The sequence below is a fragment of the Acomys minous genome (genome assembly GCF_964271855.1).
Source record: "Acomys minous genome assembly, chromosome: 4".
Lineage (NCBI taxonomy): Eukaryota > Metazoa > Chordata > Mammalia > Rodentia > Muridae > Acomys > Acomys minous.
Genome location: NC_140486.1, coordinates 117,273,181 through 117,284,941, shown reverse-complemented (window position 1 = coordinate 117,284,941; position 11,761 = coordinate 117,273,181). Strand labels below are relative to the sequence as shown.

General features: G+C 41.4%; 1 protein-coding gene across 5 annotated transcripts in view; it reads left to right on the top strand.

The window, feature by feature from the left end:
• The window catches only part of PASK (PAS domain containing serine/threonine kinase), a 44,146-nt gene that overhangs the window by 2,368 nt on the left and 30,017 nt on the right, over positions 1–11,761 (top strand). Inside the window, exon 1 of one of the 5 annotated variants that reach the window (XM_084778343.1) lies at positions 46–225. The exons of 1 other annotated variant lie outside the window; for it this stretch is intronic. The gene's annotated coding sequence lies outside the window, so the exon portion shown is untranslated. Of the gene's footprint in view, positions 1–45; positions 226–681; positions 783–826; positions 1,079–11,761 lie in introns of those variants that run through there. 3 more of the 5 variants (XM_084778342.1, XM_084778341.1, XM_084778340.1) reach the window with 3 other exon arrangements.

Here is an 11,761-nt window from a genome sequence, read left to right as displayed (position 1 = left end):
ACGTAGTGCTTCATGGGTGTTGTAGTTCCCGTGTAAGCCCCAGCTTCACCTGAATTAAGTGTTTTGATGAATAAGTGGAGTCTAGGCGAGCAGGGCAAAAGCGGACATTCCAGCAAAGCATTAGGCAGCATTGAAGACACTTTGAGCTTGCGGGTTCGCTCAAGTCACCGTGGCGACTTCGGAGGCGTGGAGGTCCTGCGGCCTGGAGAGCTCTACAGGCTACAGGTGAGGCAAGACTTGCACCCCCAATTTCGAGAGCCTCGCTGTTGTGTTTGTGCACGACGGGCCGGTAGGCTAGGGAGACCAGGTTGTTCAGATGCCACGGGCCGCCTATCCCGCGGAAGCTTGGCGAAGGCGGGAGGGGGCGCGGTCCGGCTCCGGGTTGCACTTTCGAGGCCTCCAGCCCACGGAACCACCGTGTCGTCCGTTTCCGTTCACTGTCCTCGTCTCGAGAATGTGGCCGTCGAAAGGCGGAGTGCGCGTCACCCACCTTCCAGGGGTCCGCTGCAGAAGTAAACTGCAGCCACTCGGCACGGGGGGTTCGGAGGAACCGGTCTCTTTTGGCTCCTTAGAGGAGCTGTAGGAGGAGTCCGGTGCGTCCCTAGCAACCGTTTGCGCGCGCTCCGCAGCTTGCATTTTTTTTCTGAGGCCCGCCCATCGGGGTGTCTGATTGGTTTTGGTCTCCTGTCACTCTGCGCAAGCCGTTCTGCGATTGGTCGGTGGGCTGGGAGCGCGCGGAACTTCACGTTGTGAATCCGCTCGAGACTGTTCCCCGGCCCCAGGTAAGACAGGAGCGTTCCAAAGAGCTCGGGGTGGCGGCGCGGCGCGGCGCGTGGAAGGGCTCTGGTCCTCGCCTCGCGCGTCCGCACTCCCTCCGCCCGCCCCCGGCCCTGAGTGGGGGCGGGTTCCGGCCGTTTGACCCGCGCACAGGAGCGGCCAGCGCCCGAAAGTCCCAGACTGAACTAGAAGCTTTCCTGTTAGGTTAGACTCGTGGGCCAGTGAGCTCTGGGGATTCGCTTATCTTCACCCCCTAATGGTGGGATTGCAGGTCTGTGCAGCCATATCTAGCTTTTTCCATGTGAGTAAAGATTTAAACTCAGGTACTCATATTTGCATAGCCAGAGAGTTTTTTGTTGTTGTTGTTGTTGTTTTCCGAGACAGGGTTTCTCCGTGTGTAGCCTTGACTGTCCTGGAACTCGCTTTGTAGATCAGGGTGTCTTCAAACTCAAAGAGATCCCTCTGCCTCTGCCTCCCAAGGGCTGAGATTAAAGGCAGGCGTCACCACGCCCGGCTAGAGCAACATCCCCAGTTTCTGTATTACTTTTATCATAAAAATTTGTAGCCTTGGCAATTTAATTTGAAGAGTGGTATTTGTTTTTAATAAGTTAAGATTTCATAACTAAGTATTCTGAAGTTGTACAACTTCTAAAAAACAAAGAAAGGTTTTGTGACAGTGACAGGGTATTTATTTAGAAGCCCCAATTAAATATCCTGAGCTTTGTTTTTATGTTGGTTCTAAAAGTAGAAAACCACAGTGTGCCTATCATTTGCTGTAGCTGTATTTAGTGCCCTTAGATACCTAGAGAAGATGTCCATCTTTGACATTAAAATGCTGCTACTTGAAGGAAAGTCATACGTGATAAAAAAAAAACCAACAACAACAAACTTCTATCTCCTGCACATCTTTGTTTGAGACTAGGTGGTGTCATATAGCCTTGAACACTATGTAGCTACTCATCTTTTATTTCGTGTTGCTCTGTTGCTTTTCTAGGATTGCATATCAAGTGCATATACCTATGTATGTAACATGTAAAATAATGAAGGCAAATAGTCAAATGTTATCAGTCAGTGATAGAGGGTTTGCCTAACAAGTGGCTAGCTGTGGGTTTAATACTCACACACCTGCACACAGAAATAACAATGGTCAGGCTGATGGGGCCTTCCAGTCTTCCCAGCACTTCCAGTTACTCTGGAGACCTTGCCTCAAAAAACCAAAAGGAAACAACACCCTACAGTTTGGGCCTGGCAACATGGCTCAGTGGGGAAAGGCACTTACTGACAATTTGATTTTGATACCTGGAACCCGAATGGTAGAAAGAGAGAACTGACAACGGAAAACAACAGAAAACCGAAAGTTGTTTTCTGATCTCCACGCACGGGTTGTCACACAAGACACACACACTAAAAATGCATCAAAAAGTCATGCATCATAATGAAAATAAAGTGAGGGCTGTAGAGATGGCTAAGCAGTTAAGAGCACTTAATGCTTTTTAGACATCTGGGTTCAGTTCCTGGCAACTACATGGCGACTCCACTGCCAACAACTTCAGTCCTGGGGAATCTGATGCCTATTCTGAGTTCTTCAGGCTCCTGAAAAACACACACACACACACACACACACACACACACACACACACTTAAAAAAATTTAAAACGAACACATTTAAACCCACTACTTAACTTTGGAAGTTGGCTGTCCAATTTCATCTCCTAATTTTAGTGCTCTGCCAGATTCAGGACAACTGTTTGCCTGAGGTATGGGTTTTCAGTCTTATCCTGTATATGTATATTTTTAAGCAGTTTATGTTGTTGCTGTTGTCGTCATCATTATTAGTTTTTCAAGTCAGGGTTTCTCTGTGTAGCCCTGGCTGTCCTGGACTCACTTTGTAGACCAGGCTGGCCTGGAACTCACAGAGATCTGCCTGCCTCTGCCTCCCCAGTGCTGGGATTAAAAGCGTGTGCTACCACTGCCCGGGTTAATATTTAATTTTTTATATTAAAATATAGGAATCTTGCTGTGCATAACCTCTTGTGATACTGCTAAGATTGATTCTTGTACATAATTCCTTTGCTTTCACTGCTGATTGTCTCAGAGATTTCTTCTTGATGAGCATTTAAGTTTTATTTTCCTTTTGCCCACTCTTTCCTTCCTTGTCTTCTCTCTCCTCCTCCCTGTGTACCTGCCTTTCTACCTGACTAGCTTACCAGCTTTTACCACTGTCAATCATGTAGATCTGGAACAGTCTTGTGTATTTTGCTTTTTAGGTGGAGTTCTTTAGACTGGTCTCTGCAGTGTAGCCTCTCAGGAAGGTGGTTTTTCTTCTTAGTTGGTTTGAAGAGAGCCTATTTGATAGATGGTAATTCTGAAAATATTTGGGCCTGTCTATGTAACCGTTCTTTGCTTCTGAAATTACTAGAACATAATGATTTTATGGAGTTTGGGTCACAGTGGCTCTCTACTAGAGTCCCTGGCCTGTTTTAGGGGTTGTAGGATAGCTCACTTCTGATTTCAATTAATGTCTTTTTTTTTTTTTAACCTTTTGGAAGTTCTCCTTTTGTCTCAGAGATGTACAGAACGGCATTCTTGGTGAGCCCTGGTTGTTATGAAATACCTAGCTTGCTCAGACCGTGTTCCTAGCCTTGGCTCGCTCTTTCTTTCTTTCTTTCTTTCTTTCTTTCTTTCTTAGGCACAAAGTTCACTTTGTATTTTAATTTTGTTGTTATTGTGCATGTATATGGTGTGTATGTGTGTGTACACATACATATGTAGGTGCACAAGGTGGGGTTAGAGGACAACTTGAATGCCATGTTATCTATTCAGTGCGCTTGCACTGGGGGAGACCTCATGAACTTCCCATGTATGTCAGGCTATATTTCTTGGTCTGCTTCTGAAATTGACCATGCCCCATTTCCCATTTACTTACTTTGCGTAGCCTCATGGAATGTTGTCATGTCAGCATTTTGTTCTCTCTGTGGAAGGGGCCCTGCCCTGCTCTGCTCAGGAGCTGTTGGCTGAGGTCCGTAGACTCATGAGTATATCAGACACTTCATTGTGATCAACTTGTAACCAAGTTATAATCAAGTTCATAACCTGTTAATTATAATAGGTGCTCTTCTCCCTCCCACATTGTTTTTTCCCCCTTCCTACATTGTTAAGGAAATATCTTTTTCTTTTTGAGACAAGGTCTTGTGTATCCCTGGCTGGCCTTGAGCTTACTATGTAGCTGCAGCTGGTCCTGTACTCCTGATCTTGCTCCACGTCTCAAGTGCTGGGATTGCAGAGGTGTATCACAACACCGTACTTAGCTTTAAGAATCTTTGTGATCACCTTAAAAGCCAATATGCAGCTGGAAGGCTGAGCTCCCAGGATGTTGGCTCTGTTTATTAACAATTAAACTTTATTATACAACCCAACTAGCATACACAAGAAGGAAAAAAAGGTTAAAGGGAAAGAAGAGTAAACCTTCCGGTATCTGTTCCACGGGTGTCTTAGGTGTCTCTCTGTCCCGCGAGCTGGTCCGATCTGGTTGCTTTCTCCGCCTCTGCCTGTTGTTTTGTCTTCCCCCACCTCCCAGTCACATGCAAAGGTCGGTCTCCTTCTCCCATCGAGGGCCAATTAGGAAAACAATAGCCACGGTGGGGTTCCCAGGTAGGCTTCCTGAATTCCAAGCCCAGGAAGGCTCCAAACAGTCTGTCACAAGGTATTCATGGTGTGCCCCAAGGGTAAAGCCTGCCAAGATTGCTTCCACCTGTGACAAAGTTTAATCTTTTCCACACATCCCCCTTCTCTTTTAAAAAATTAAGAACTATATACACATATATACATATATACATACTCATCAGGTATCAAGTACATAACAAAGTCCTTTTATACTTATTAACCTAAGGGAAAGTATCTTACTATCTTACCAAAGAGTCCTTTTCTTTTATGAGAAATTGCAATTATTAATCTATAAATGTGTTTTTAATTTTTAGACTAAAGCTTTTAGTAACACTGTGGCTATCTAGTCTTTAATTCCATCAGAGACCCAAGAAGGAAAATCTATCTAATAAAGGAAGTGCTGGCAGGCAACTTCCAAGTTGCATAGTACAGAGAGAGCAGACTGCCTGGATAGTCACCGAATTCTCTCCTTCATTGGGGCAATAAGTCTTCAGCCTTATCGGCCCAAAACATCCAGCGAACTGCTTTTTGAAGCAGGAAATCTGACGGTCTGGTCCATCTAGTCTCTTCAAAGCTGGACAGTCAACTTTCTAGCACCACTGTTGATCATTGTAGACAGTCAGCCTGTCATCAGCAGTAGAGATAAGAGCAGTAGCAGAGCAGTTTTTCCGTCTAGTGACCATTCTGTCACCAGTGTCTCTTGAAGCCCCCATCTTTTAATGATGCAAATGGAGAAGCGGCCAGGAGCGGATGTCTCTGTCAGGAAAGCCCTCATTGTTAAATGCCATATTCTGTGGATCTCTGAAGAGTTTGAAGAGCAAATCTATCTATTCTTATAGTTATCAATCTATTCTTTTGAAGACATATATGAGCTATTAAACAAACCTGTTCTATGACAAAGTGAGTATCTAGTAGGATTTCTGCGTAACTAAATACCAACTTATATCTTCGATGATCCCGAACAGTTTTTTATAAGACATTAGTGGTACATGAATAATACATTAAACAAACATTGAACAAAAAGAACTTAAATTTCTAACATACAATATACAATATTTTGTCAACATATAACATACAATACATAAGGCAAAAATGAATGGAATATACAATTTAAGTTTATATCAATGTGAAGCAAAAGTTGAAGTCTTAAATTTCCATCAATCAAAAGTCTTAAATTTCCATCAATCTACAATACCAATGTAGAATTTTTGAAGTTAGTAGATTTAATAATCTACCTTTTATACTACAACCCTGTATCCTCCCTTACCAATGTAGAATTTTTGAAGTTAGTAGATTCAGTAATCTACCTTTTATTCTACAACCCTGTATCCTCCCTTCCTTCCCCCCTTTCCTTAATATTAAAAGGGATAGAAAGTAAGAGAGAAAGAAAGAAGAAAGAAATCTCCAAATGAACTTTTATTAATTGTAAATAACCCTGTTAGGCAAAGATGAGCATTGGTAACCCACCAAAAACACACATCCCACCTACTGGGAATGGGGGCGTCGTGTTTTCAAAATTACTTTATGTTGTTTAGGAGAAAAATCTTTTTCGGGTATCCAAGAAAAATAATATATTGGCCAAGCGCTGGAAAAGCTAGCTGTTTTTGTCCAGTCCTTTTGGGATCGATCCTTTCGGCTAGCCGATTTATTGTTAATATGCATGAAATTTTTGGAAGAAGAAGTAGTGCCAGAGGCAGAAGTTCGATCTTCATAATTGTCCTGTTTTTTGCTCTGAAAGTAAGCAGACTTTTGAAATCATTAGTACAGGTATGTTAGTACATATATAATTTTTCAAGGGAACATTAGTTGAGGCATCTTGTTTGAGGTGCCAGAGGCATGCTTTTGGGGTTAAATCACCCATGCTGCCTGCTGTCTTCAGCATTGTCCTGCTTTTTGTAAATACAGGGCTCTACCTGTATATACACCAACAGGACAGAAGAGGGCATTAGTTCTCCAAGCTGTAAGGAACAATGTCAAGCTGTTAAGAACCAGGTAGCTCTTAAGATTCACTTGTTATATGGTCAGATCTAATCTTTATAAGTTTAGTTGGTAGCCATATAGTTTCACTCCCTGTGGAAACATTCGCATACCCACGACCCCATCTCAAAACTACTGCAGGTTTCCATTTCAAAGTTGTCAAGTCCTTGAAGAATATTGGTTGTCCCAATTCCTCAGTTTTTTTTATCACCCAGTATTTCTCCGCAGCTGACGTCCCTTCATCATTCACATTAAGAAAATTTAGAGTCAACAAAGCATTATTTAATCAGTCCCTGGGTGTCTTTACCCTTCCCTTTTGTTTAATAAGCATTTCTTTTAAGGTACGATTAGCTCTTTCCACAACTGCTTGTCCTGTGGGGTTGTGAGGTATACCAGTAACATGTTTTATATTATAATACATAAAGAAATTTTTCATCTTAAGGGACACATATGCAGGAGCATTGTCAGTCTTAATTTGTGTAGGTATTTCCATAAATGCCATTATTTCCAGCAAATGAGTAATCACACAGTCAGCCCTTTCAGAACTTAAGGCAGTTGCCCATTGAAAACCTGAATATGTATCAATGGTATGATGCACATATCTCATTTTTCCAAATTATGTAAAATGAAACACATCCATCTGTCAAATTTCATTTTTTTTGTTACCTCTAGGGTTAATTTTAGCAGGTAATGGTAGTTGACCTTTCCTGACGTCCATTTTTGACAGTTGACGCAACCTTATTTTTTTTTTTTGTAATCTATTTAGAAATTTTTTATGTATGTTTTTAATTTTTTGTTTTGTTTATTTGTCAGGAATATTCATTTTATGATCTTGTCTTTTCTTTGTATGAGAAGCCCAGTAGGAGAATGTTTTGAAGGCAAAATAACCAAAATGCAACCAAGTTTAGGATCAATTTTATCTACATATGTCTTTTGAAGTTTTTGTTTTACCAGAATTAACTCCTTTTTTGTTTTAGCGGTTAAACATCTAGGACTGTTTAAATCTGAATCTCTTTGTAAAGTTTGAAACAAGTTACTTAACTCATAGGTAGCTAACCCGATTGTAGGTCTTAACCAGTTAATATCTCTCAATAATCTTTGAAAGTCATTAAGAGTTTGTAATTGATCTCTACGGATCTGTACCTTTTGTGGTCGAATTTTTTGTTTAGTTATTTTATAGTCTAAATAGGTAATTGAATCTCTTTTTTGTATTTTTTTTTTTTTTTTACAGCAATCTGTAATCCCCAGCATGGCAGAATTTTTTGTGCTTTTTGAAACATTTTTTTTTACAACTTTAGGATTAGAATCAGCTAGCAGAATATCATCTATGTAATGGTATATGATAGATTGAGGAAACAGCTTACGAAGTATTTTTAAAGGTTGTTGTACAAAATACTGGCATAAAGTTGGGCTATTTAACATTTTCTGTGGAAGTACCTTCCAATGATATCTCTTCATTGGAGAATTACTGTTCAGAGTAGGTACTGAGAAAGCAAACCTTTTTTTTGTCCTTCTCGTGTAGAAGTATGGTAAAAAAACAATCTTTTAAATCAATTGTAATTATATGTCAAGACCGAGGTAATAAGGAAGGCAAAGGAATTTCAGGTTGAAGCGAACCCATGGGTTGAATCACCTTGTTTATGGCCCTTAAATCTGTTATCATTTTCTATCTACCTGATTTTTTTTTTTTTTTACCACAAACACAGGGGAATTTCAGGGACTGGAAGATTTTTTGATGTGTTGAGCCTCCAGCTGTTCTTTTACTAAACTTTGAAGCGCCTGTAACTTTTTTTTTTGTTAAGGGCCACTGTTTTTGTCATACAGGTCTGTTTAAAATCCATTTTAGGGGCAAGGCAGTTGGTATCTCAGCAGTGGCCCCTCTTATAAATTTTGACATTTTAAACCTGAAGAATTTTGAGGTTGGACAATGGGCATAGCTTGTGGTCGCCTCTGATCACTTAACGTTAATCTCTTTTCTAGAAGTGCATACTAATTTATCCATTGTTTCAACCTTGTTTATCTCAGTATTTGTAGGAATAGTAATCTGAGTACCCCATTGTTGTAAAAGGTCTCTTTTCCATAGATTTATAGGAATGTCAGCCATATAGGGTTTTAGTCTCCCTATCTGTCCGTCTGGTCCCACACACTCAAGCCACTGTACACTTTGTTTTATTTGAGATAACTTACCAATTTTTACAATTTTTGTATAAACCTTTTTAAGTGGCCAAGTTTGGTTCCAAGACTTGGCAAATGATGGAGACGTTGGCTCCACTGTCTACCAAGCCTTTTATTTTAATACCATTTAATTGTATAATTAACTTAGGTCTCTGATCATTAATTACTGTTTGCCAGAACACATGTGTCTCTGTGCTTCCGAACGCACCAGTCTTTTCTACTGGAGCGGCTTTGCCCTTAATGTAAGGAAACAGTAGGAGTTGAGCAATTTTTATCCCCGGTATCGATTTTTATCTCCTTTTTTATACATACTAAGATTTTTATTTTCCCTTTAGAATCTCCATTTATAATACCGGGATGTACAATAAAACCCTGAGAAGTCAGCCCGCTTTTTTTCAGAACCAATCTTACTGTGCCTGAAGGCAAAGGTCCGAAAACACCAGTATTTAATTTGTAACATTCAACCTGAGGAGTTAGGGTAAGAGACATATTTGAAGCCAGATCCAAGGCTGTACTGCCTTTAGTAGCATGTATTAGATCGCTAACACTCAGTTTCCGTTTTTTTGTGGGTTTGTCACTTTCTGACTGGCCAAAGGAATTTGGCTGGCATTGTTTACGGGGGCCCGAGCCGATGGCCCCCTCCTGCCGTTTCCCGTCGGCAAGATATTGCCTTGCACATCTCGCTTAGACTGACAATCCCGAGTTCAATGTTTTCCTTTTCTACAGCGATTACAGCACCCTGGGAGTCTTGGTACCTCATTACCATCATAACCAGAACCTCCTTGTTCTTTTTTACGAGTTACGTTTTCTCTTGGGTTATTGTGCCTTTTATCTCTACAGTTTCTTTGTACATGACCAATTTGACCGCAATTGAAGCACCGAGTATTATGATATCTGGGCTCTCTGACTAAAGCTTGTCCCACAATATTATTTTGACATTCCTGAGAGTTGATATTAACTGTCTCTTTTATCCAGTCATCTAGTGGAGCGCCTCTTTTCTTTAACGGTCTAAGCACCTTCTTACATTCAGTATTTGTATTCTCATAAGCCATGATAAGTTTTAATGCCTTTTTGTTGTCAGAATCTGGCATCGCCTTATCTATAGCAGATCCTAATCTCTGTAAAAATTCTGTAAAGGGCTCCAGAGGTCCTTGGAACACCTTAGTAAAGTTGTTTTCCCAGGTTCCTCTACCAGCTCCCAAGCTCTCAAGGCTGCCTTACGACATTGTTCAATCACTCTATCGTCAGATTGAACTTGTCCTCTCATGTTAGTATATGGTCCATCACCAAGTAATTGATCTCTATTAATATTTATTTCCTGTGTTATATTTTTTTGTTTTATTTTTATAGCCTTTGTTTGCCACCATGATAACCACTGTAACTGTTGTGTTGCTTTTAATACCGCTGAAACCAAATTTTTTCAATCTTGGGGAACAAGTCTATTCTGATAGGCCCAGCTGTTTAACATTTGTTTAACAAAGTTAGAGTGCATACCATATTTGACGACGGATTCCTTAAAATGTTTTAAATCCATCATGTCTACAGGACACCAGGCTATTTCGTCATGACCCTCAGCACCATTTTGTTCGAGTACATGTCTTACAGTGACTGGAAAAGCTGAAGGTGCCTGGGTGACTGGAGGTATCCTCCACTGGTACATTTACTTCCAAAGACCTTTTGGTCGGTCTGGTTTCTTTTGCCTCTGGTTTCTGACCTTTTCCACCCTTTTTAACCAAAGATGCCTTCTGCTTTTCCAGCCCTTCCAGTTTTCTCTGTATATTGCCCATTTGTTCAGTCAAGTCAGTAATTCTTTCCAAAAGGATAGAGCTTATTGACTCTTTTTGGTTTTTTTGGCTTTCCGGTCTCTCTATTTTTTGTCCTTCATCACTACCAAATGCCAAAAATTTTATCCGCTTTTCCATCCCTTCATTTTCATTCTTTAGCCTTTCCATCTGTCCAGTCAAATCTGTAATCTTTTCCAAAAGGATAGAATTTACTGACCCTTTCGGCTTTTCTACGTCATTAGCCTGTCTTCTAATCCTTTTAAGCATGAAATATTGTAATAAAAGGACAATGAGAAAACAAAGAATTTCTTGTAAGTATAATGTAGGAAAGAGTTTTGCAACAGCAGTTGCAATTTTGCCAATACCCTGAAACAACATTTCTATCCCTTGAAATACTGAATCTTCCCTCATATCATTAGGGACTGTGGAACCCATCGGGCCCCATGTTGGGCGCCAGATGTTGGCTCTGTTTACTAACAACTAAACTTTATTATACAACCCAACTAGCATACACAAGAAGGAAAAAAAGGTTAAAGGGAAAGAAGAGTGAACCTTCTGGTATCTATTCCACGGGACAGGTCCTTAGGTGTCTCTCTGACCTGCGAGCTGGTCCGGTCCAGTTGCTCTCTCCACGTGCTCTCTCCGCCTCTGCCTGTTGTTTTGTCTTCCCCCACCTCCCAGTCACATGCAAAGGTCGGTCTCCTTCTCCCTTCGAGGGTCAATTAGGAAAACAATAGCCACGGTGGGGTTCCCAGGTAGGCTTCCTGAATTCCAAGCCCAGGAAGGCTCCAAACAGTCTGTCACAAGGTATTCATGGTGTGCCCCAAGGGTAAAGCCCGCCAAGATTGCTTCCACCTGTGACAAAGCTTAATCTTTTTCACACCAGGAGCTTCTAACTAGATTCTGGTGGGTTTTGTTTTTGTTTTTTCTTCTCAGGACAGGGTTTTTCTGTGTAGCCCTGGTTGTCCTAGAACTTGCTCTGTAGACCAGAATAGCCTTGAACTCCCAGAGAGCTGCCTGCTTCTGCCTCCTGAGTGCTGCCACCTGGCAATTCTGGTGGTTTGTAAGAGTAGATGCTTGCCCCTTACTAGGTGCCACAGTTCTGTCCTGCATTGGAAAGTGTCCAGCCCCCTGCTTATCCAAGCTCAATTTTCCTTATGAGGCATTTCCCTGCTGATTCTCAGGTGTAAGTGTGCTGGTGTGGGGATCCTATACAGGAAAAGGCTGTTAGGACCTCAGGTATGCTTCTGAAGTTTGTTCATAAACTATGAAGCTTGACACGATAGCCTCGAAGAAGGGGCTCATGCTTAAGGTGAGCATATCTTGGCCCTGTGCTCTCCCTGTGGCCGTGGGTAAATGCAGCCAGTGGTCCTGATGCTGGTCCC